The sequence below is a fragment of the Coccinella septempunctata genome, chromosome 2 (assembly GCF_907165205.1).
Source record: "Coccinella septempunctata chromosome 2, icCocSept1.1, whole genome shotgun sequence".
In the NCBI taxonomy this organism is placed as follows: Eukaryota; Metazoa; Arthropoda; class Insecta; order Coleoptera; family Coccinellidae; genus Coccinella; species Coccinella septempunctata.
This window is the reverse complement of record NC_058190.1, coordinates 40,559,059-40,583,150: the sequence shown is the minus strand read 5'-3', so window position 1 is coordinate 40,583,150 and position 24,092 is coordinate 40,559,059. Positions and strand designations below refer to the sequence as shown.

General features: G+C 36.6%; 1 protein-coding gene across 2 annotated transcripts in view; it reads left to right on the top strand.

Moving 5' to 3' along the window:
• LOC123306266 (zinc finger protein 609) overlaps positions 1-24,092 on the top strand; it is a 143,891-nt gene that overhangs the window by 24,892 nt on the left and 94,907 nt on the right. Inside the window, exon 3 of one of the 2 annotated variants that reach the window (XM_044888166.1) lies at positions 15,208-15,237. The exons of the other annotated variant lie outside the window; for it this stretch is intronic. The gene's annotated coding sequence lies outside the window, so the exon portion shown is untranslated. The remainder of the gene's footprint in view (positions 1-15,207; positions 15,238-24,092) is intronic. 2 annotated transcript variants of the gene reach the window in all.

The window sequence follows — 24,092 nt, the reverse complement described above, 5'->3', positions numbered from 1 at the left end:
GAAGCAAAATCTGAGCTCTTGCTTCGTGAGACAATTTACTACAACGTGCGTTCAATAAAATTCGTCGTCAAGTAGGCTATGGAAGTTTAAAGATTGATATTCGGTATCTGAACGTAATTCTTTTAGCTCCACGAACCTCTTTTCAGGTTCTATCTCAACTGGTTGGAGTCTCCGTTGGTCTATGCCACACGATACTGAAGAAAAGAATCAATTTTTGTCCATAAAGATTTACATTTACATTTTAAATTGGAGTCTGGTATGCAGAGTGAGAGAGAGACACATTTATAAAACAGAAGTTACTTGAAATTCATTCAAAATCGGTCTCTGAAATTATCATGCCTTACAATGAACTCATCTACAGAGTAGAGGGTTTTCGACACCAAAAAACCTGTAATTTTCTTCTTGAATTTCCTGATCGGCAGACTTCTCAATCCAACAGGAAGTTTGTTGAATCATCAGTCAAATGCAAATTGTGGGGCCTAATTCATTTGGCAGAACGTTATGAAAGATAAATTATAGCTTAATTGAATTTTGATGAATTTTCCAATAATTATTTTCAACAGCTTCAGAAATCTTAGCTACTTCAAGGAATGTTTTTCAGGATTTTCTTATTAGCCTTGATACGATCGTGTTATTTTACTATGTAATTTTTCTCTAAGGTCTCATTTGAAGAATTATATTTTTCAATGATTCTTTCCTTTTCCATAACGTTTCGGAGATGAGAGAAGTAGATCAAAGAAGAGGACATTTCTAGCTACAACTTTTATTGTAAAGGATACTGCAACCTGGAACTCATTCTAATGAAAATGATGTAATTCAGTTTCATTTGTTATTTTTGTGGATTTTCATTGATTTATTCACCACATCAATTCAATATTTATAAAGAATTGAACATATTGAGATTCATACTGTGATTCATATTACTGAAATAGAAGCCTTTTGCATAATTTTGAATTGTGAGCAAAACAAAACCTCGAAAAAAACATAGTAACTCGATTTATGTCTTCTTACATATGAAAATAGTGGACATCGGTTGAATATTTTACCAAGAATTTTTCCAAACACCTCATATTGTTTGAATTCTTGAGAAATAGCTCAATGAATTGTTTACATTTTAGGAAGATGTAAAGATGAAATAACTCAAGGAAAGATATACGTTCAATCACAGAACATCAACCTTCAAAATTCCATAGCCTACTTGACGATAAATTTTTTTGAACGCACATTACAAATTTTTCCGCGTCTTTTCTCTTTAATTTTTTACCGCTGAGTGGTCAGTGATGTCCAATAGTAATCTCCGGTTATTGTTCAACCCTTATCCAAAAAATCAATCATGATTACTCCATGGCAATCCCAAAAAACTGAAGCAAGAACTTTTCCAGCAGATTTTTGGACACGAATTTCTCAGGTCTTGGAGAACCAGAGTGTCGTCATTGCATCGTTTGTTGCTTTGTTTCTGGATCGTAGAAATGTACCCAAGTCTCATCCATAGTAACAATTCGGTTTAAGAAGTCTACATTGTTTTCAAATCAAGCACAGATCGAACACGATGCTTCTACCCTTGCACGTTTTTGGTAAACATTCAAACATTTGGGGATCCATTTTGCAGCAATTTTTCTCATGTCCAAATTGACGTGAAGTATATGATGAACACGTTCGTATGAAATATTCAGTGCTTCAGATATCCGTTTTAGTCCAATTCGACGGTCTGATAAAATCATGTCATGAACTGCATCGATATTTTCGGGGACTGACACAGAAACTGGCCTTCTCGATCGCTCATCATCTTCAATGGAAAATTTAGCTTGCAGTCCAATTTTTCACGGTCGCATACGAAGGCCATTGATCACCAAGGGTATTAAGCATATCTTCGTAAATCTGCTCACCTCTTAACCCTTTTAAATACAGATACTTGATGACGCTCGGTGGACATCTTCTTTCTTTCAATTTATTGCGTAACTCTGATTTACTTTCGGACCTCAAACTTCACACTGACCCTTCTGAAGAGTTATTGTTCGTTGCTATGGTAACGACGCAATATTTTTTTTATGCATGGAACTCGTCTAGGCTAACTAGATATCAACACATCCTCGTATGTTGTGAGAATTCCGTTATCCCTTATGTAGAATGAAGACAAAGTTTGATTGTTTGTTGGTCAATTATTCTGAAATCGGGAAATATCTTGAAAACGGAGTTTTATGTTTCATCAGACCAATATGATTCTCCGAAAGGCTAATTTGGACAGCCATAAACGCCGAAAGCATTTCCTTTTCCCTTGCGTGCACCCCAATTTCATATTTCCAATACGTACCCGCAATTTTTCACCGATATTTCACTCATTCCGCCTATTAATATTCTCCCAAACCTCCGTAAACTCCCAGCGTGGTAATTGATTTCCATCCCCGTCGTCTCCACGCCCCCGGTCTCTTCCCCAAACCCCTCCGCTATCTGCTCGGAGCCGGGTCATTTCCTTCTTTCGGTGGCATTTCGGCGAAACTTAATTAGACCTAAACGCCCTCCCTGCCCTGACTTCCCCCCGTCACAACGGGGCGCCCCGGGCCGTGCACCGGAAGTGTACCATTATGGGGAGTAATTAAAAGGGAGCCTGTACAGGGTGGGGGGTTGGTGCGCGAAGCCCGACACGCGGAGCGGAAAAATATGCGGAGATCTCGTCGGCAAATATCCCGGATAATTCGAGATTTGTATGAAGATGTCTCGAGGAAGTATATGTGACGTTTTATCCAGGGGTTGAGAGGAATCCGGGGTATATTTTCCGGTCGGGTAGTATTCGCTGATTTGATTCCGTTGCCCGACTGGAGTGAAGTGACTCTGGGGGTTTCATGTTCGACGTTTGAACGGAGAGCAAGAAGGTTACGATTAGGAATGGGGAATTCTCCTCAATTTGGGTTATCACTGCATATGCAAGTTTAAACTGAATAATTATGAGTTTTATTCATGAATTTTTCAAATGCAATGCGGAAACTATTCGAAATCATTTTTCAAATATGGGGTTTCAAAATTCGAATCGCTTGGTTTCAAGTTTACGATTTGGCAACAGCGCCTACTAGACAATTAAAAGAACAATTTCGGATCAGCTTGTTCATAAAATAACTGTTGATTTACAGGTGCGTACTTACTGGCGAGCCTCAACTGCAAGCGGCCGTAAAAATCCCATAAAATTTTACGACCTTCCTCGTTCGTGGCAGACTTCATAGGCAGCCATCTTTGTCTGTCTCATCAAGATAATGTATTTGTTGTCCTTTATTATCAAGGCATATTTCAGTCGATGTTGCCAACTTGTGCAATTGAAATGAAACGCTTTAGATTTTAAATACCCATTCTTATTTTTCATTTTAAAGTGCTTAAAATATTTTTTTTTGGGGGAAAAGATTGAAATGATTATTTCAAAATATGACGTTTCAAAGATATTTAACACAAAATACATTATTTTAGTCAAAAGGAGTATTCCCTATTACACAAAAGATTATTATCCATTGGTCTAAATGAAGAAAACGAGGTTCTTTTTCAGTTTTTCAAAGGTGAATCTTCTTTTGAGAGAAGGTAATATAGAATAGGGAATACTTCTCTGACGAAAATTATGTATTTTTTATGAAATATCTTTGGAACGTCACATTTTGAAATAACCATTTCAATCGTTTCCCAAAAAAAAATTATAATGAGTACCTACTTAAAAATGAAAATGGGTATTTAAAATTTAAAGCATCTCGTTTCTACTGCACAAGTTGGCAACATCGACTGAAATATGCGTTGATAATAAAGGACAACAAATACACTATCTTGATGAGATAGACGAAGATGGCTCCTCAATTTGGGTTATCACAGCATATTATGCAAGTTTAAACTGAATAATTATGAGTTTCATTCATGAATTTTTCAAATGCACCGCGGAAACTATTCAAAATCATTCTTCATATATGAGGTTTTAAAATTTAAATCTAGGAAATAAAAAGAACAATGGCTTGTTCATAAAATGACAGCTGTTGATTTACAGCCATCATAAGGCGCGTACTCACTGGCGAGCAGACTTCATAGACAGCCATCTTTTTCTATCTCATCAAGATAGTGTATTTGTTGTTTTTTATTATCGACGCATATTTCAGTCGATGTTGCCAACTTGAGCAATAGAAACGAAACGCTTTCAATTGTAAATACCCATTTTTATTTTTCATTTTTAAGTGCTTAAAATAATTTTTTTGGGAAACGGTTGAAATGGTTATTTCAAAATGTGACGTTTCAAAGATATTTCATAAAAAATACATCATTTTCGTCACAAGAAGTATTCCCTATTGACCCAACCATCGTATAAAGCTTGTCTTGGCATGATAAAATTCGGAAAACATCAATATCTTCAACAATCTGTGAGCAGTGTATTTGTCCGAGTACAACAATAGAAGAATGAAAGTTAAATATTGTTCCTGTGTACACCGCGATCATTATTGTGTATTCATCACCCAAAGGCGAAATTCTGGAGATTCCACGTACGCACCCAAGAAAGGAGAATACCGAAATCAGTCGCTGGAACGAGAATAAAAGGCGTTAACGCGTTTTCACGTTCTCATTCCCCCAAGGCCGCGAAGTCCGTCCGAAACAAGCCCAGAACGATGTCCGTTTTCGCCGGACGGTGAGGTTGTAATGAATGGAAAGAAACCGAACAGGTCTGACGTGCATTCGACAAAAGAGACTTAACCGCTTTCCGAAGCGTGTAATTGATTACCGCGAACCGCGTACATCGAAATGGAAAAAGGCGGGTATGGTCGTTTTGTTCTCTTAGCAGCATGCAGTCGATGCGGTTCTTTTATTATGCGGTTACAGTCATTTGTGTCGTGTCTTCGGGTATTGATGGTGTATTCATTGGACGACGTTGGGGAGCTGGGTTGGATCGATCGGGGCCTGGCAGAGGAGGAAATAAGATGCTCGTTTATTCCTGTTGAATTGGATGCTCCCCTGGTCTATGAGGACCATGGAGGAACCCGGATTGGAACAGGCAAGATCCCTGAGCTTGATTGAGGGGGATTTGTTGCCCCCGCCATGATATGCTCATTGAAGCTCAGAAATGGTATCATTTTATACACAGAGTGGCCAATGAAAACAATAGCTGCTGTGTAGGTCTTCAGAACCGAATTATATGAAAACGCTCGTACCTACATGTCAATTTTTGATTCCAGAGTGACAACTAAGATCAAATTCAAAAGTGTATCGCTTCAATCCTTAGTGGTAATACCCTTTATTTTGAATAGGTAATATGGGGTAAATGATACCTCATTTGAAAGGTTTTTCTATCCTGAGTTTAGCATATTCTTTTTTTTTTCCTTCAATCCATTCTTTTTTGTGATATTCAAATTTGAATTCTGTACAGAATTGGTCATTTCGTTAATCATGCTGTGTGAATCAATCAAATTTCTCACTAATTTATTGTATGGTGTCGACGTGTCTTGTCTCGAGGCAAGAAATTTAAAAAAGTCTTGTCTTGAAGTTTTCTTGACATATCTTTCTTTCTTTTTTCGCCATCATTCAATACATATATGATTGTGGGTTTTTTTTGTAAAACCACCTGCTCTTGGTTTTTTCTGTAGTGTTTTGCAGTTAGTTTTCTTGACATAATAAATTTCGTCTTAGATTCTTGAAAGTTTTTGCTTCAGTTCTTACGCCACGTCATATAAGCGCACATTGGCGTAACTATCATATAATCAGGCCATCCAATTTAAATAATAACAACGTTTTGGCACAAAAATTGAAGTTATTTCAAATTATCTTTTTTTTTTTAACTGTACCTATTACTACTACCTATCGATACGCTTCTGCTTACAGACACAGTTCAGTCAATGGGGAATTCTCCTCAATTTGGATTATCACTGCATACGCAAGTTCAAACTGAATAATTATGAGTTTCATTCATGATTTTTCAAAATGCACTGCGGAAACTATTCAAAATCATTCTTCAAATATGGGGTTTTAAAATTCAAATCGCTTGGTTTCGAGTTTACGATTTGGCAACAGCGCCTACTAGACAATGAAAAGAACAATGTCCGATCAGCTTGTTTATAAAATAACAGCTGTTGATTTACAGGCGCGTACTTACTGGCGAGCTTCAACTGCAACCGGCCATAAAAATCCCATAAAATTTTACGACCTTCCTCGTTCGTCGCAGACTTCATGGACAGCCATCTTTGTCTATCTCATCGAGATTATGCATTTGTTGTCCTTTATTATCAAGGCATATTTCAGTCGATGTTGCCAACTTGTGCAATCCACATGAAACGCTTTAAATTTTAAATACCCATTTTCATTTTTCATTTTTAAGTGCTTAAAATCATTTTTTTGGGAAATGGTTGAAATGGTTATTTCAAAATGTGATGTTTCAAAGATATTTCATAAAAAATACATCATTTTAGTCAGAAGGAGTATTCCCTATTGAACTTGACTTTTCCTCCCTCTAGTCATCTTTCTAATCGGCTCTGAAATGAATTGCAACTTCTTTCTATGCCTACTTTTGATTATCACTAAGTGGTAGTCTTATTTTACCATAAATTACATTGATTCTCCAATAAACAGAACGTCTGATGAGCCATTTGGTTCCGATTCTGACTCAGAATATTCACTAACAAGCAACAGAGAGAAACTTGAGTTTTAGAAAAAAAATAAAATGATCAGTGAAATTCTGTTATTTCTTCATAAACTTTTTAGGGTTTTCACTCCCAATCTCTGAAACAAAATCAATTAAAAATGAAATCAACGATTTGCTCCTGAAGATGTTCCCAATCTGGAAAAAGCCCCTAACCTCAATTTTCATTTTGTCACTGCTCATTCATCAGAATAAAAAAAACTCGCAACGTTGAAATCCTCTACATTCAATTCACAAGAATTCGAATGAATCATAATAATTAATAATTAATCTCCAACCACACAATGAAACGTTCGAGATAAAATCTAGAAGTTTCCATTTCCCCAGACACGAATATGCATTATGAGATAATGTAAGCAGTAGGAGGATTGTTTTGACTGTCTGACAACAATGTTTTCCCTCCCGATCACTGACGTCACGCTGTTGCTCAAATAAATAGTCTCCAGGAACGATTCTTTCGAGAATGGAGTCGTAAACGCAGACGATCTGTAAGTAACGACGACAAAGATTTCCATTTTGTTCAGTTTACCGGAAGTCCCGAGTCGCCGAGTAAAACTTTTCAGTTAATCTTTCCCTTTTCCGTGATGCTGGATGCTGCCCCCCGGTGTTCGTTTGAACTAGATTCGCAATCAGCCTTCACGTACTGCCGTCGAGCTCGAATTTTCCGACTGCATGGAAGCGGAGAGGTAACGAAGTTTTATGTAAATACAAAATGGATATGTTGTTGCAGACGGCCTCATAAAACATCCCAACTACGTGCCGTTGAAATGTAACCGACATGTATGAGCGAGACCGGCTGTTTGCGGAACGATCCTGGCAGGTCGCCAAACATTTTATTCGGTGCATGTTTCCGCTACGTACATTGAGGAATTTTTTGTTTTCGTACCGAAAGAGGAATGTTTCCGGAGGTTTCTGATTGAAAAACTACTTATTGGACGAGCGGACCTAAAGTACTACTACCCAGACATACATGAAAAATCCCCAAGAAAAAGTTTTGACATTTGTTTCTATTGAATTTTTTCCATCCATCCAGAATGAAGAACATTTGGTCATATAGGTTGAGGATTTTTTTACAGTAGAAGGTAGAAGTCATAACCAAAAATTGCCTATAGGGAGAGTGTTTCTGAATTGGGGCGAAAGATTTTAATGGGTGATTCTTTAGCATGAATTGAGGAGGGTCTTTCATAGAACTTCTTGTTCAATACCCTTTTCCCTCCAAGTTACAGCCCTTTGAAATAGTAAAAAAAATTGTTTTTATTCAATATATCCACTTTGGAAGAATTTAGAAGAAAGAAATTTGGCAGATAACTGATGGTAATAAAATGGCAGTTTTCGAGTGTTTTTGTTACTTACCCTAAAATGTAATCACAAGAGGCTGAATAAGACAACCCCTATAATATTTTGCATCAGAACTTTTCAATCCGCCGATATTTTCCTATTTAAAAAATTAATTTAAGAAGAAACACTCAATATGCAACTTTTTTATGTCCTGAATTTTTATCATAAAGTTGTTAGTTGGATCAAAAAAAAAAAAATAGCGAGGTTATCATTCCTTTAAAAAAGTCAGGTAAGCTGCTGTCAAATGAAGTCATATGACAAATAGTTTTATTGTCCTGGTTTTCTCTAATTTTCAAAGTGGATATAGTAAATAAATCAATTTTTTTTACCTAATTTTAAAGGGTTGTAACTTGGAGGGAAAAGGGTGTCGAACAAAAAGTTGAAAGACCCCCCTAAATTTTTGGTAATATTTCGCATCAATTCAGAAACACCCTGTATAATCATGTTCAAGATGGTGAAGATATAACCTCCGGAATTTCCATAAAATTCCATTGAGTTTCAAGTACAGGACTGTGGAAGACGATCGGAGAAACGAGAAACAAATTTGTGGATCTATATTGTTTACAATGGTTCAGTACATCCAAGTCTATCTGGTTAATTGCATCAAATCACTTGAAAAAATTGTTGCAACTTCGTCATTTTGAAAGTTTTGTATGGGCGATTTCTGCTGAAACGCTTTATTTTGAGAAGTTCTACCAGGTTATCTATGGTTCTACCTTGTGTTAAAAGCGTCAACCACCCAGTATAGGTTAACGTCAGTTTGACGAAAATGAGGTTGCATCGATCACAGAGCGTGGTGTTTTACAGCGATCGGACCTATTGAATACATTTTTTGGCCTCTGCATTTATGAAAATCATTTCATTCTGATTTCGACATATACCTCACTTGTCATAATTGATCTATGACCTATGTGCCTCTTTGACGTATAGTACACCATAAATAATAGGACACTTTCTTCCATAAATTCCATGCTTATGATTGAGATGTTATTTTTTAACATAAATACTGGGGCTAACCTGGACACGGAAATGCACAACCATATCAATTTGGCATCACAAGCGTTCTTGAAGTTAAAGGACAGAGTGTTCAAAATCACGACCCCAATCTGAAGACCAAGACAGCTGTTTACAAAGCAGTGGTCCTCCCAACGCTTCTTCACGGAAGCGAAAGCTGGACGCCCTACAGGCGACATATTAAACAGCCTGAACAAACGCAACAACGTCATCTAAGACAAATAATGCACATCAGATGGTTCCACAAAGTTTTAAATGCAGAAGTCTTGCAGCGCGCCAGTTGTATAACTGTTGAGACTCAAGTAACGAGGGCCCGACTCAGATGGAGCGGCCACATTCTGAGGATGCAAGTCACAAGACTCCCCAAAATAGCTCTGTATGGAGAATTCACAGAATCTCGGAAACCAGGAGGAGGCCAGTATAAGCGGTTTAAAGTTATACTGCATCAAGCAGTATAACTAAAATCAGTTAATGCCAATAATAACTGGGAACAACTAGCGTTAGTGGAGGTCTTTGGTTCACAGTTATAATGGAGGGTCGAGAAGAATACAGCAGCGGCCAGATCTGGTTGGTAACTATCCATGCCCGGAGTGTGGAAGGATCTCTAGGTCACGGTTGGATCCCTTCAGTCACAGGAGGACACACAGTCGCAAGTAGCCCTAAAAATTGTAAGTTTGATCGCACTGATTTATTCTCGGTAACGGGATACAGCAATGAATGTATGAATGTTTTAACTAGTGATCATATCTTATCCGACAGTTTTCAAATCTTCTTCAGAGTGGACATCTGTGGAAGTCCAATAGGCGGTCATTTGGCAGATATTATCCCATTATTATTAAGCTCGGTGAAAGACCTCGTAAACCGATCCATCGGTCTAGAATTACCTTGAATAGATGTGTGTCGCCTCATCGATTATGATCGGTTGAAAAGCATACTCACAATGGATGCTTCAATCAGCGGAGTACAGCTGTTGGAACATTGGATGTCATTTTAATCCGTAATAAAGTCTGATATTGTGTAGCTGGATATGGAAGACGTGCTTTCACGGTTAACATGTATCTTTAATAGGCTATGCTGCCCCGCTGGTTCTAATAATGCATCCGTAACGAACGCGAGTATACCATGCCGTCCATGCCTCATATGAAACAGAAGAATTTGCAATCCGAAGGCATCGTCTGCACTACAGGGTGTTTTCAAAGGTGAGGCTTAGTGTTTTGAAAGGACGTGAAACTTATCCAAATGAATCATTTCAACGAAAATAGTATATATACAGGGTGATTCATTGGAAAATGCGCATATAGTAAGAGTAGGTCTCTAAATAACATAAATAACATGTGTTTATCTTCCTTCATTACTATGATACAGGGTGATTTATTAGTGATTTCCTCCATTTTTTCAGTTAATCATAACTTATGAACCACACTACACGTTTTTATAATATTTGGCTTATACTTTCTTCGTTCTCAGTTGATTCGATAAAAATAACGAAGAGGCTCTTTTTTCAGGTCCGGCCTGAGAAATATTAGTTAGTGGGTCTTGAGTCGAAACAATAGTATTTCAATATTTTAAAATTTAATTTACAAATTTTAAAAACAGGAAAAAATTAGTAAAACCGAATGTAATTTTGTGGATAGTTTTATTTTACGAATTAACTAGTAGGGCATTTTTCTAATTTTTCGATAACTTGACAGGGTTAAACGCGCTCCTATTTCGGAGGACAGAAATTTCAATTCAATTCAATGCTCGAAATCTAATTTAGAATATTAAGTTCCTCCCTAATGGTTGAATACTGAAAGGAATCGGTCGGACGCCCCTCCTAAACTACTTTCAAAATTTATGGAATAAGTATGAGCGGAAACTTCAAAGCGGAGCAAGTCCTAACAGCCGTCTGATGGAGTCAGACAGCTCTCGGTTCCTTTAATCTGAACAAATTAGGACTTGATGCAATCAAATATCCCCCGGAAATGAACGAGGGTATTTCGCTATTAATCCTCCCGCTCCATTTTCTTTCTTTTCGATTTAAATTGCGCGAAGTAAATTTTCCACTGGTCCCAATTGGGGAATTAGGCACCATAAATTCGAATTATTTTTCTTGATGACGCATAATCTCGTATTTGTGATCTGCCAGTCAACGGGATCGATGCCGTTAGGATATAGTCAATTAATTTTTTTTCATTTTATGAGTTGGATTAGTGACAATCGATTTCGAGAACTGCGACTTTAAATTGCTTGTGTCGATAAATAATCGGATTAAATTTGGTTAGGTGGAAGCTGTTTCCATGTTCGCCTCACTGGGCACGATTATTTTTTTCTTGATATTTTTTTCATTTCGATTGGAATCCATAATTAGTCCAGTTTTATTGGGATATTAAAAAGTGCAATATTCAGTTTATCAATAAAAATTGTCTGGTGATATTAAAACCTTTCCTACTGGTTCTGAATAACAGGGTGTTCAGAAGATATATCAATAAAAAATCCAATTTTTGAAAGTTTCTTACCTGCGTTTTTATCGAGCTTTTTAGTCTGTCATAGTTCAAATTGTCACAACGAAACACTCAACAATTTTAAAAATGATGGAAAAGTGATTTCTTCTGCTTTCTTGAGCCTGTTTGTAACAGCCGAGAATTCAATGGAGAATTTGCTAGCAAATTTTGGTAAGAAAACGACAGAGATTATTTTGTATGCAACTGAACAGTGAATTCTACTGAAAGTAGGTACGTATGTAGCTGCAGAAATTTCACGGCGCATGAATTCACGAGTAAATTCTCTATAGAATTCTCGACTGTTGCAAACGGACTTAGATTATTTTTATTTTCTAAGAGCCAGGAAGCAGATTAATTATGCAAAACGTTGCCAATTCATATTTTAATTGATTAGGTACTGTTTGACTTCATCCCAATTCCCAATATCTAAAGAGAGTCGAAACGTAGTGTGGTAGGGACAATAAATACTTTTCACTTTTTTATGTTGTCCTGTTCAGTCTCGTGTTTAGTATAGAGGGTGAGTATTTGAATCCTACAAATATTTTGTGAGTAGATTCTTGAGGTCAAACGAAACACTTTTTTTTTATACCATTTTCTCCGAATCGGCTCGGTTTAAAAGAAACAGGCTGTTGAAAAACCATAAAAAAATTATATTTTTAGTTCTATATCACAAAGGGTTTTATCGAATGAAATCAATTTCTGAATATACTTCTTTATTTATTTGAGGAATCTTTTGCGACTACAAGATGCCTTCCAGTTTTCTCTTTATAACCATTACGTACCATAAAAATACCAATTCAAAGAAGCCAAGTTTTGAAACTGGACGCTACCTAATGAACATTCGAACGTTTTGTAAAATAAAAGTATTCTTTGTATTTTCTTGAAGGTATAATGCGTCATTTTCGAGTAATTTCATGTTAAAAAATTGAGTATCTGTGACATTTTAAAAATTGGGTGAATGTAACTCTGTTTGAAACCTCCACAGATGTGTAGTGTCATAGAATCAAGTCGTGTAGGCAATCGAATTACCTTAAAAACAAGGTTTTACTCAACCCTCTTCCCATTTCAGACTTTAAGGGTTACCGTCATCACGCAGACATTCATAAAATACTATAAATTATGTTTTCTATACAGGGTGAGTCTTTGACTCGTACGAATATTTTAACAGTACAGTCCTGAGGTAAAAAAAAACACTTTTTTCCAATACTATTTTTTCCGATTCGTGTCCGATAAAAAGATATAGCCATTTTAATTTTTCATAATGAGCTGTGCCACTTCTGGGGAAACAAAATTACTTTCAAAATAACTAGCTAAAGCTGTCCCACTATACACACCTGTAGATCTTTTTAACAGAGTTGTATTCAGCCAAAGTACCCAATTTTCCAAATTTCACAGATACTTTTTAATGTTTGAACATAAAATTATTCGAAAACGGTCCATTATACTAGAAAATATGAAGAATATTTTTATTTTAGAAAACGTTCAAATATTCATTAGATAGCGTACAACTTAGTTTCAAAAGTTGGGTTCTTTGAATTTTTGGAATTTTTATGGTATGTAATGGTCATAATGAGAAAATTGGGAAACGTGGGTGATATCTTGTGTTCGAAAAAGATTCATCATATAAATGAAAAACTATATTCCGAAATTTATTTCATTCGATAAAACCGTTTAGGAGATATAACTAAAATTAACATTTCTTATGGTTTATCAACAGCCTTTATTTTTTAAACCGAGCCGATTCGAAAAAAAGTGTTTCTTTTGACCTTAAGAATCTTCTGTTAAAGTATTTGTACAAGTTAAAGATTTATCCTGCATCTATAATTGGTATATACCTATAATAATCATCAAATGAATTTTTTATCATTAAAATTGTACTAATTTGTACTCCCATCAGTCGGAACACATGAATGAATTATGGCGCTTTAAATTTTCGGTGTAGGTACTTCGTTCTGCCAGGAAAGTCCTCCTAATCAAAGACTTATTGAGCAGTTAATCAATGCTCTTAGTGTGGCTCGTCCTTTACGCCATACACAACAAACTAACAATCCCTATCATCGTAATAGCGGCGTTTCCATCACCGCAATCATCGCGACGCGATCTCCTAATGACCGTGATCGAAAAAATTCTACTGTTGGGAAACTGGAACCGCCGACCCATCAATTCCGGCTAATCCGAACTTATATCAAGCTGGCTGTGCCTTTCTCGCCACGGCCGGGAGCGCCGATGTCCAACGACTCCGACGTTAATTATGCGGATTGAAATACACGGGGGCACAATAAAGCCGTGTTCAGCGGTGCGTTCTGCCGTGGCCTGGGTGCATGCTTTACCATCATATACGTCTCTCTCTCCTTTCTCGCTCGGAACACGCTCTATTCGGGATCGTGGAGCGTGACAGGCTACTTTTTCGCTTGAATAAGGCCGACCAACGGACGTGTGTCTGGCACGACACGAATTTACATGGCGCAACATTGTTGTTTAGGTGTTAATTGGTGGTACGCAGATGGTAGGTAGGGTTCGGATGTTGGGGTCTAAGATGCCGGACAGTTACGTGTTAATTAGTGTGGTTGAAACGTTAGGAAGTTATGTACAGAGTGAAAGAAAAATGTCGAGTATGTTTTTTCATCACATAAGATCGTGCAGAAGTAGGCTGGGTGGTAGACTTGGGCCTAGATGCATTGATGGATGTACTTCATCATTATGAGAGCAGTAATCACTTATGATTTAGTGATACATCACTATTTATTTAGTGATACATCACTAGGAAAACGCCTCGACATTCTACGAAGACAGAGTAGAAGCATCACTGAAACCATTAGAATGCGCAAAACTAGGGTACGTGAGATCATGAAGGATCCCAAACCTCTTCTTAGTCATAGACAGATAAAGTTGGGCCATTCTCAGAAATCTCAAACCCTTCGGTACATCTTACAATAGACGAAGACAAATCAGCTCTACGATGTTTTGTAGAAAGAAAGACTGCGAAAGAGAAGCCACAACCTAAACTATCGAAAGGACTACAGTTGAATGCCATACATATATGTAGTTGGAGAGCCCAAGAGGATTTAGTCGGGCGTCAGATTAATGTAAGGGGAGATACCTTGGACCCTGTAGAATACCCCCTGTGTATAGGGGGAATTATCTAGGACATTCAAGAATAACGGAAAAAATATAATCTGACAGTTTTGACAAGCTGAAACAATAAAAATTGGCTATAAAGATCACAAAAATAAGTTTTTTTGAATTATCTCCTCTCTCGGGCTTCAAATTGTTTTCGCATTCATTATAAAAGTTGTAGGGCATAACATTTTCTACAAATTTTGTCCGAAGCAACTTTTTCTACGTTTCAACGTTTTCGAGATATATGGCGATGAATGTACATTAGACTGGGTTTCTACATTGACCTTGGCCTTTGGCATGTGTGGCTAAGCTCCTCGCCCTTATCGAAAACGATTGAGAGTAGGCAGAATTGCTTCAGACAAATGTTGCATAGAATTTTATTATCAAAGCATTGAGAACTGAGTCCAATATGAGTAACTTTTATATTTCATTTATATTAAATTGTCTATTCGTGAAACTGACTTTTATGGGCATTTATATCGACGTGTTTTATGTATCTGAATGTCATTATTTTTACCTGGAATTTTTCAATTGACTCTTAGTGTTTTCGTTATTACTCACATTTGGTATTAATTTTTTAGTGGTATTGACTTTATGTTTTTTTTGCAGGTTAGTACTGTTCTTTCTTTGGGAATACTGGTAAAGTATAAAAGTTAGAGATGTTTAAATCTAGATTTTTTTTACGCTCCACGTGATTGCTTCTTCTTTAGGCTTTTTAACAGAAATGAATTAAGTTACCTTGTGTAGAAATCAACTTTCTATAATCTATGCAGTTTCATGTGACTTGATTTAAATTGAACATTACCAAGGCGACAGTGGTCTCGAAATTTTCCTCCATGATCGGCTGAATTTGGCCCACAAGCTTTCGAAAGACGCTAAAGTGCTGTAATTCTGGCTGAAACAACGTAAATTCGAATTTACGACCCATTGAACATGCTTCAAACGTAAATGGGGAAAATATTTATGTTTTCCGTCGTTATTTGCCTACACTTAACTCGCTTTTTACGACTCAGAAAATATCGACGATGAATATTGGGTGGAGAGAAACGAATGCGACATGATCATTATGTGCTTTTCGGCTCATAATGACGATGCTGTTTTGAGATGAGGACCTGCCAACCAATGCCAGCCAACCTCCAAACTACGAACTTTGGTTTCTGATGACATTCAAAGCAAATGTATGAAGCATTAAATAGGGCTATGAACGTATTGAAAATTTCAACGGAATTTTTGATTTTATCAATGAATACATACAGGGTGTTTTCACAGGTGAGGCTTTTTTTTGACAGAAGGTAGAACTCATCAAAATAAGTCGTTTTACCAAAAATTGTCTAAATAAAATATCCAAGATGGCTGAGGTACAACCCCTAAAAGTTCAACAAAATTTCATTGAATTTCAAGTACTGTGGAAGGTGACTCCGGCATCGCAAAAACGAAACAAAACATACACATATGATTGGACAATGAATGGTTCAGTACCAAGTTCATCGGATTAAATGCATCAGGTCACTTTTGTGAGAATCATAATTGTTGTATCGTGCAATTTAGGGTGCAAAACAAATGTAGAAAATCGAGGCAGTTTCGAATGTTCGAAGAAGAAGATTGTGATGCCCATTGTGAAAAAATTCGTGAATAATTTAGACGAAGTTTATTATTCTATTTTTTAAACTTATTAGGATCTATTTCAGTAATCATTTACAATTTTTTTTAACTTTGTCATTTTGAAAGTTTTGTATAGGTGATTTTTGGTGAAACGCTTAATTTTGACCAGTTCTACCTTCTGTTGAAAAAAGCCTCACCTACAAATACACCCTATATATAGGGTGTCTTTTCAACTCGTGCAATCATTTCAACAGTAAATTCTTGACGTTAAAAGTAACACTTTTTTCCTATACTATCCGATTCGGTTCGTTTTGAAAGATATAGACATTTTGAGTTTTCATAATTAACTGTCACCCTGGAAAAACAAAATTACCTTCAGAATAACTTGCTAAATCTGTGACACTACACATGTGTGGATCTTTTAAAGAGTTGCATTCGGTCAAAGTACCCAATTTTTAGAATTTCACCGATATTTTTTATTTTGGCACAACAAATTACTCGAAAACGACGCATTATACGAGAAAATATAATATATTTATTTCACGAAACGTTCAAATATTCATTAGATAGCGTCCAACTTAGTTTCAAGAGTTGGGTTCAATGAATTTTTGGTGTTTTTATGGTATGTAATGGTTATAAGAAAACTTGAAGACGTAGATGATATCTTAATATCTTGTGTTCGAAAATGATTAATCAAATAAATAAGAAACTATATTCCAAGATTCATCTCATTAGATAAAACCGTGTGTGAGAACTAAAAAGGACATTTTTTATGGTTTTTCATCAACCTGTATCTTCAAAACCGAGCGGATTGAAAGAAATGGTAAAGGAAAAAAGTGTTTCTTGTGACCGCAAGAATATAATGTTAAAGTTCTTGTACGAATCGAAGACTCGCCCTGTATATAGACCTATTTCCGGTAGTAAAAAAATCTGTCGTGAGCAATGAATCTGGATGGATGTCATGAGAAATAAGAATTCTATTCCACATTTTACCCTCGAGGCGTTTTTAATTGTCGAAAATGGCCATTTTTTATTTTATCCGGAAGCAATGCATTAAATTGATTTTTCTTTACCATTCTTTCTTCTTGTGTTTTCGGAATTCATCGAGTTCGAAATCGGAAGTTTCCAAATTGGGATGATTACTATGCATTTCTCTTGGATCAGTAGATAACAGTGACGAAATATCTCCATTAAGCAACTGATACTCATTCCCTCATCCTTTTTTTTCTAATTTATCGCTCAAATAAAGCCGATGATATACATCTGACATCTCGAGGTGATATCATCATCCGTCTTCTTCCGAAATACCAACCGCCGATACCGATCTGCTTTGCGCGTTTCAATCGTGCAAATCAATAACCCAGTTCCTTTCAGATGTCGTCCTTTTTTTTTCCCTCAAAGACGCAGTAACCTATTCGTGCTTATTATTGCTCGAATCGAAATCGCTCGAATAGTCAGTCGAGTACCGTGAGAAATTCGCGGAGACTGAAATGATGAACTCACGAAGGATGGAATGATAAACGAGGGATTTCCGTTTTAGAATCGGTGGTTTAGATACGAGTTATCGTGGAGACATGTGTTTTGATATGTCTGCGTTATAAATATTTATGACGGTATGGTTTCATGTCGATAATATTTTATACAGGGTGTTCCTAAATTGAACGTACAAACGAAAAGGGGAGATTCCTTAAGTGAGTTTAAGAAAAAAAAGTCCCATAAACATGGGGTCGCAAACGTTTCGTTTTCGAGATACAGAGTGTTGAAGTTTGAATTTTTTTCAAGTTTTTTTCTCATAGTATCTACACTTCACAAGATATTCAACTGAAATTTGGCATAGATATTACATTTTAGAGTTCTCACCACGTGACATGGCAATTTCGATAGAAGATCTACAGGGTGATATTTTTTCTGGAACACTGCCACCTGTTCTTCTGCAGAACTTTTTTTTAGTGAGCAACTGTTAATTTGAAAAAATGTAAAAAGAAGCTTTGTTCTTATACTAAACTTTTCGGTCTCTTGTAGTTTTGTCGTATCTACCAACGATTTCGAGAAAAAAAATTTTGAACGATTCTCTCGAAATCCTCGTGAAAATCCAAATTATGATGGGAAGGCCACTTTGTAAGCTGTGGTGAATGAATTCAGTGTCAGTTTTTATGAAAATTGCCATGTCACGTGGTGAGAACTCTAAAATGTAATATCTATGCCAAATTTCAGTTGAATATCTTGTGAAGTGTAGATACTATGAGAAAAAAACTTGAAAAAAATTCAAACTTCAACACTCTGTATCTCGAAAACGAAACGTTTGCGACCCCATGTTTATGGGACTTTTTTTTTTCTTAAACTCACTTAAGGAATCTCCCCTTTTCGTTTGTACGTTCAATTTAGGAACACCCTGTATATGTAGTATCAAGGGGCCAGCATAAAGGTCTATTACATCACCCAGTACATTTTCAAGAAAACATTAGAATAGTATAGGTAAATCTACAGGAAAGGTAGATCTACTACTCTTTTTTTTTTTCTATTTTGAATAGGTAGATTTGCGGACGTTTTAGTTTCCTGCAATAAGGAGTTATCTCGGAATTTACTGTTCATTTTTGAAGCCAAGTTCACCCTGATGGGTAATAACAGGGTGAGTCTTTGACTCCTACGACTATTTCAACAGTAGATTCTTGAGGTCAAAAGAAACACTTTTTTCCTTCACCATTTTTTCCGAATAGGCCCGGTTTAAAAGATACAGGCTGTTCAAAACCCATAAAAAATGTTATTTTCAGTTCTATCTCACAAACGGTTATATCGAATGAAGTGAATTTTGAAATATAATTTTTCATTTACTTGATGAATCTTTTTCGAACACAAGATATCACCCCCGTCTACCACTTTTCTCATTATGACCATTACGTACCATGAAAATACCAAAAATTCAAAAAACCCATCTCTTGAAACTAAGTTGGATGCTACGAGGATGTATTGATATCTAGTTAGCCTAGACCAATTCCATGCATAAAAAAAATATTGCGTTACCATTGCCACGAACAATAACTCATTAGAAGTGTCAGTGTGAAGTTTGAGATCAAAAAAGTAAACCAGAGTTACGCAATAAATTTAAAGAAAGAAGATGTCCACCGAAATTGTGAAAATCGAAAAATTGGAGTATCGAGCCATCATCAAGTACCTGTATATAAAAGGGTTAAGATGTAAGCAGATTTACGAAGATATGCTTAATACCATTGGTGATCAATGTCCTTCGTATGCGACCGTGAAAACTTGGACTGCAAGCTTCAAAAGAGGTAAATTTTCCATTGAAGATGATGACCGATCGGGAAGGTCAGTTTCTGTGTCAGTCCCAGAAAATATCGATGCAGTTCATGACATTATTTTATCAGACCGTCGAATTGGGCTAAAACGGATATCTGAAGCACTGAATATTTCATACGAACGCGTTCATCATATAGTTCACGTCAAAAGCATGTAAGGGTAGAAGCATCGCGTTCGATCTGTGCTCGATTTGAAAACGATGTAGGCTTCTTGAACAGAATTGTTACTATGGATGAGACTTGGGTACATTTCTACGATCCAGAAACAAAGCAACAATCGATGGAATGGCGACACTCTGGTTCTCCAAGACCTAAGAAGTTTCGTGTCCAAAAATCTACTGTAAAAGTTCTTGCTTCAGTTTTTTGGGATTGTCATGGAGTAATCATGATTGATTTTTTGATAATGGTAAAACAATAACCGGAGATCACTATTCGACATTACTGACCACTCTACGGGAAAAAATTAAAGAGAAAAGATGCGGAAAGCTATCTAAAGGTGTTTTCTTTTTGCAGGACAACCCCCCTACACACAAATCTCATGTTGCCATGCAAAAAATTCGTGATTTAGGGTTTGAATTACTAGAACACCCCCCTTATTCACCAGATTTGGCTCCATCCGACTATCATCTCTTTCCTCAACTGAAAAAGAGTTTAAAGGTCGTAAATTCTCTTCTAACGAAAAGGTAATAAAAGTTGTGGAGGTCTGATTTGCAGAGCAAGAAGAAACATTTGTTCTGAAAGGTCTAGAGACGTTGCAGGTTCGCTGTAATAAATGTATACAATTAAGAGAAGAATACGTTGAGTAATAAAATAGTTAGATATTGAAATTTTGTTTGGTTCAATAGTAGGCTAAGAATTTTTGAATATAGCCTCGTAACTTTTGAAGTAAAAGTCATAGCCAAATAAGACTTGGACAATCATTGACTCATCAATTCAAATCGCAATTTTGATCTTTCCTTCGATATAGGATACTTATTCCGGGTTTCGTAAAGCGTGATCGGGGAATCAACGCTTGATTGATGAATATACGTCAATTGGTTTTCAATCGATAATTCGGTCATGATCTTTCAGAATATCATTCTCGAATCAAATTATGATGTTCATACATCCACTCAGTTATTCTCAATTGCTACTTCTTCAATATATTCAAAAATGAAAATGTTTCAGTGATTTCGTTTTAAAAATCGAGTTACTGTCAAATCGTTGATCGACAATCACAGTTTTATGAAACCTGCTGTTATTCTGAGTTCGTGTATTCCAAGAGTTACTGTCACATCGAATTCATTATTGCATTTTGCGAGATTATGCTAAGTACAATCTCTGCAAACATCTGGGTCATCCCCCTGGTCATTACAACCTTCGAGTATCACTAAATTTAGCGCGATGTCAGGATTCAAATAATTGTGAGGTTCTGTCATCAAAATGACACAGAGACAGAACTCTCTTTGCTATACAACTGCGTACAAGGCCTGGATACGAGGACAGAAACAATTCGAAAGGCACCGGGGATGAATTCGATCCTCAAATCGAATTATAGCCTGGAGTATGCTTCGACGGCTCCTCGAACCGACACAATTCGGAAACGGCATTACGCCGCTGCGACTGGTAGATCCATCTTTGCGACGCCACTCGAATAAATTACCGAAATTTGCAAATAAATTGAATTCGCAACCGCGCAAATTCGATCCGGCACCGCGGTCCTCCATCCCTCATCCACTTCCTCCCTCTCCCCCTTCCCGTCCCGAAAAAACAACGTACCTACCGGACCCCGACAATTCGGGCCGTTTGGCGTTTGTTCGCTCGCGAGCTGGCCCGATTCATTAGTGCGCATTGCCGGGATTTAATTACCTGAACGGACGCGGATCGCGGTCGCCTGATGGGGTGTTTTTGCGGGGGATCGATCCTCCCGGCCGTAGCCAGGGATGCAGGCAACGGGTAATGGAACGTGGAGGAATAAAAAAGGGGTGGATGGTTGAAAACATCCTCCAGAAAACCTGAGTTTCAATTTAAATTTTTTTCAGAACCAGAGTTTCTGTTTAGTAACTGAATTTGAAATGAAAAGCGGTTTTTCCGAGTTTTTTGTTGGGTAATTGTTTCTCTGGCGTTCAAAATATTTGTTCGATAGGAAATGATATTAATCTGAGTAATAATATAATAATAAAGAAGTTAACGGCATTCAGACAATTATTGAATTCTGAAAAAGTATTCAGTAATTGTCTGCATGCCGTTTACTTCTTAATTGATCATATTCCTCAGACATTAATTCCTGTGAGTATTCCATTAAGTCTTTATAGAGGCTTCCTTGGAAGAAAGTAGTACCGTTCAATGAATTCAAATAATCATTTCAGTTCTCATTTTTTAACTCAAATAATGCCCGGTTTAAGAGCTTGTTCTAATCATCCCTAGTTATTATTTCGGAATTTGTATCGAATGGATAAACAGTCGTTAATTTGTGTTTCTGAGGTTTCTTTCAATTGGCAATCAGATTACAAGTGGATTTGCAGGGATTAATTCGTCTGGTAACTTTCCAGAAATTCTTCCATCTCTGCTAAATGTTCTAAAGACTAGTATGGTAACATCTATCAAAGTGAGGTTAAATACCTATAAACAAGAACGTCAAATAGTACGCCATCGTTGCCGAAGCAATAACTCAGATTCCCAGTTATCGAACCATTAAGTTTATCGAATAGATAAACGGAGCTTAGAAAACCGAGCATAACTCGTAAAAGTAACTTCAACATGTCCAATGACCTAGTCATTAGAGAAACAACCTTTTCGCCCAAAAGTTGAAATTGTTTTAAATTATCTTCTTTATATCTTTACCAATTGCCTATATTACGCCTCTGGTGATGAACGGAGTTCTGCCAATGAACGCTCGCTACCTTCTAAGTCATAACCCTTCCACTTTCTTTTGATCAGAATAATAGGGAATACTCCTTCTGACGAAAATGAAGTATTTTTTATGAAATATCTTTGAAACGTCACATTTTGAAATAACCATTTCAACCGTTTCCCAAAAAAATTATTTCAAGTACTTAAAAATGAAAAATGAAAATGGGTATTCAAAATTTAAAGCGTTTCGTTACTATTGCACAAGTTGGCAACATCGATTGAAATATGCGTTGATAATAAAGGACAACAAATACACTATCTTGATGAGATAAACGAAGGTGGCTGTCCGTGAAGTCTGCGACGAACGACGAAGGTCGTAAAATTTTATGGAATTTTTATGGCCAGTTGCTGTTGAGGCTCGCCCGAGCTGTTTTCTAGTAGACGCTGTTGCCAAATCGTAAACTAGAAACGAAGCGATTTAAATTCTGAAACTCCATATCTGAAGGAAGAATGATTTTCCGCGGTGCATTTGAAAAATTCATGAATGAAACTCATAATTATTCAGTTTAAACTTGCATATGCTCCCAAATTGAGGAGAATTCCCCATTGCATCTTTTTTGCAACATTTTGATATCCTGATATCCACTCATAGAATCCTGGAAACATGTCTTCATACCTTTCCATAAGATTTTTTGTAATCGGAGCTACTTGTAGCTGAATCCAGATACTTTTGGGTTTCAACTTCCGAACTGATAGTAGATGAGGAATTAGGTGCAGGGGTGGAGGGCATATTTGAATTCTTTAAATGGCAAGACTAACTTTTTGTGCCAGAAATGGATAGACCCTTCATTTCTAAGGATGATTTGGTCATATCATAAAGGGGATTCACACTAAAGATTAAATAATTAATGATCACTGTGGAAATATCAACTCATTAGTCATACATAATCAGAACAATTATATACATAATTAGAACAATTATGTTTAGCATTCCAGATCGTTGGCAAGATAAAACGAGTGAAACCCGCAACAAATTGTGAGAAATTCCTTGTCTATGTGTGATCATAAATTTGAATACTGAACATTTTCAAATTTGTTCTTTCGCTGCTAAAGTACTTTATTATATTGAATGGGATAGACTTTTTCGGTATATGTGGATGACACGTTCTTTTAATGTTTTAAAACCTACTTTTATGAAGGTCAACTAAGTTCGCAGCGAATAGTGACATTTTCAATAGTTTTCCCACTTCCCAGGTGAAAATCCAAGATATAGAAATTGAAGGTCTCTCTAAAGATGACGATTTTCAATTTATTTCTTAGAAGAAGGATAACTGAAAGAATTCAAATTCAGCAGACATTCTTTGGGAGCGAGAAGGTAAAAATTTTTGCTGTTGTTCCCTTATAATTTGCAAGGGGTAGAAAAAGCCACCCCTTAAATTTGTTTCGCAAGGAACTTTTTTCCTTATTCATAATATCTTCCTTTTCTTCTTTCAAGGTCCCTTCGCAGTCCACTCCAGGACATATTTTACGCTATGTAAAACAGCGTCTAGACTTTCAAAGTCTGATTCTGCTGTCTTTCTGGAAAATACAAAATATCTTGTCAACCTCGAATATCTCGCTTTTGGTGAGTTTATGCAGAGTTACTAAAAACTAATACCTAAGAGAGGGACCAATCTAATTGTTAGATGGCAAACACTTGTACGCCATTGGTCAATTAGATTGGTAACTTTCCATAAGCTCGCCATA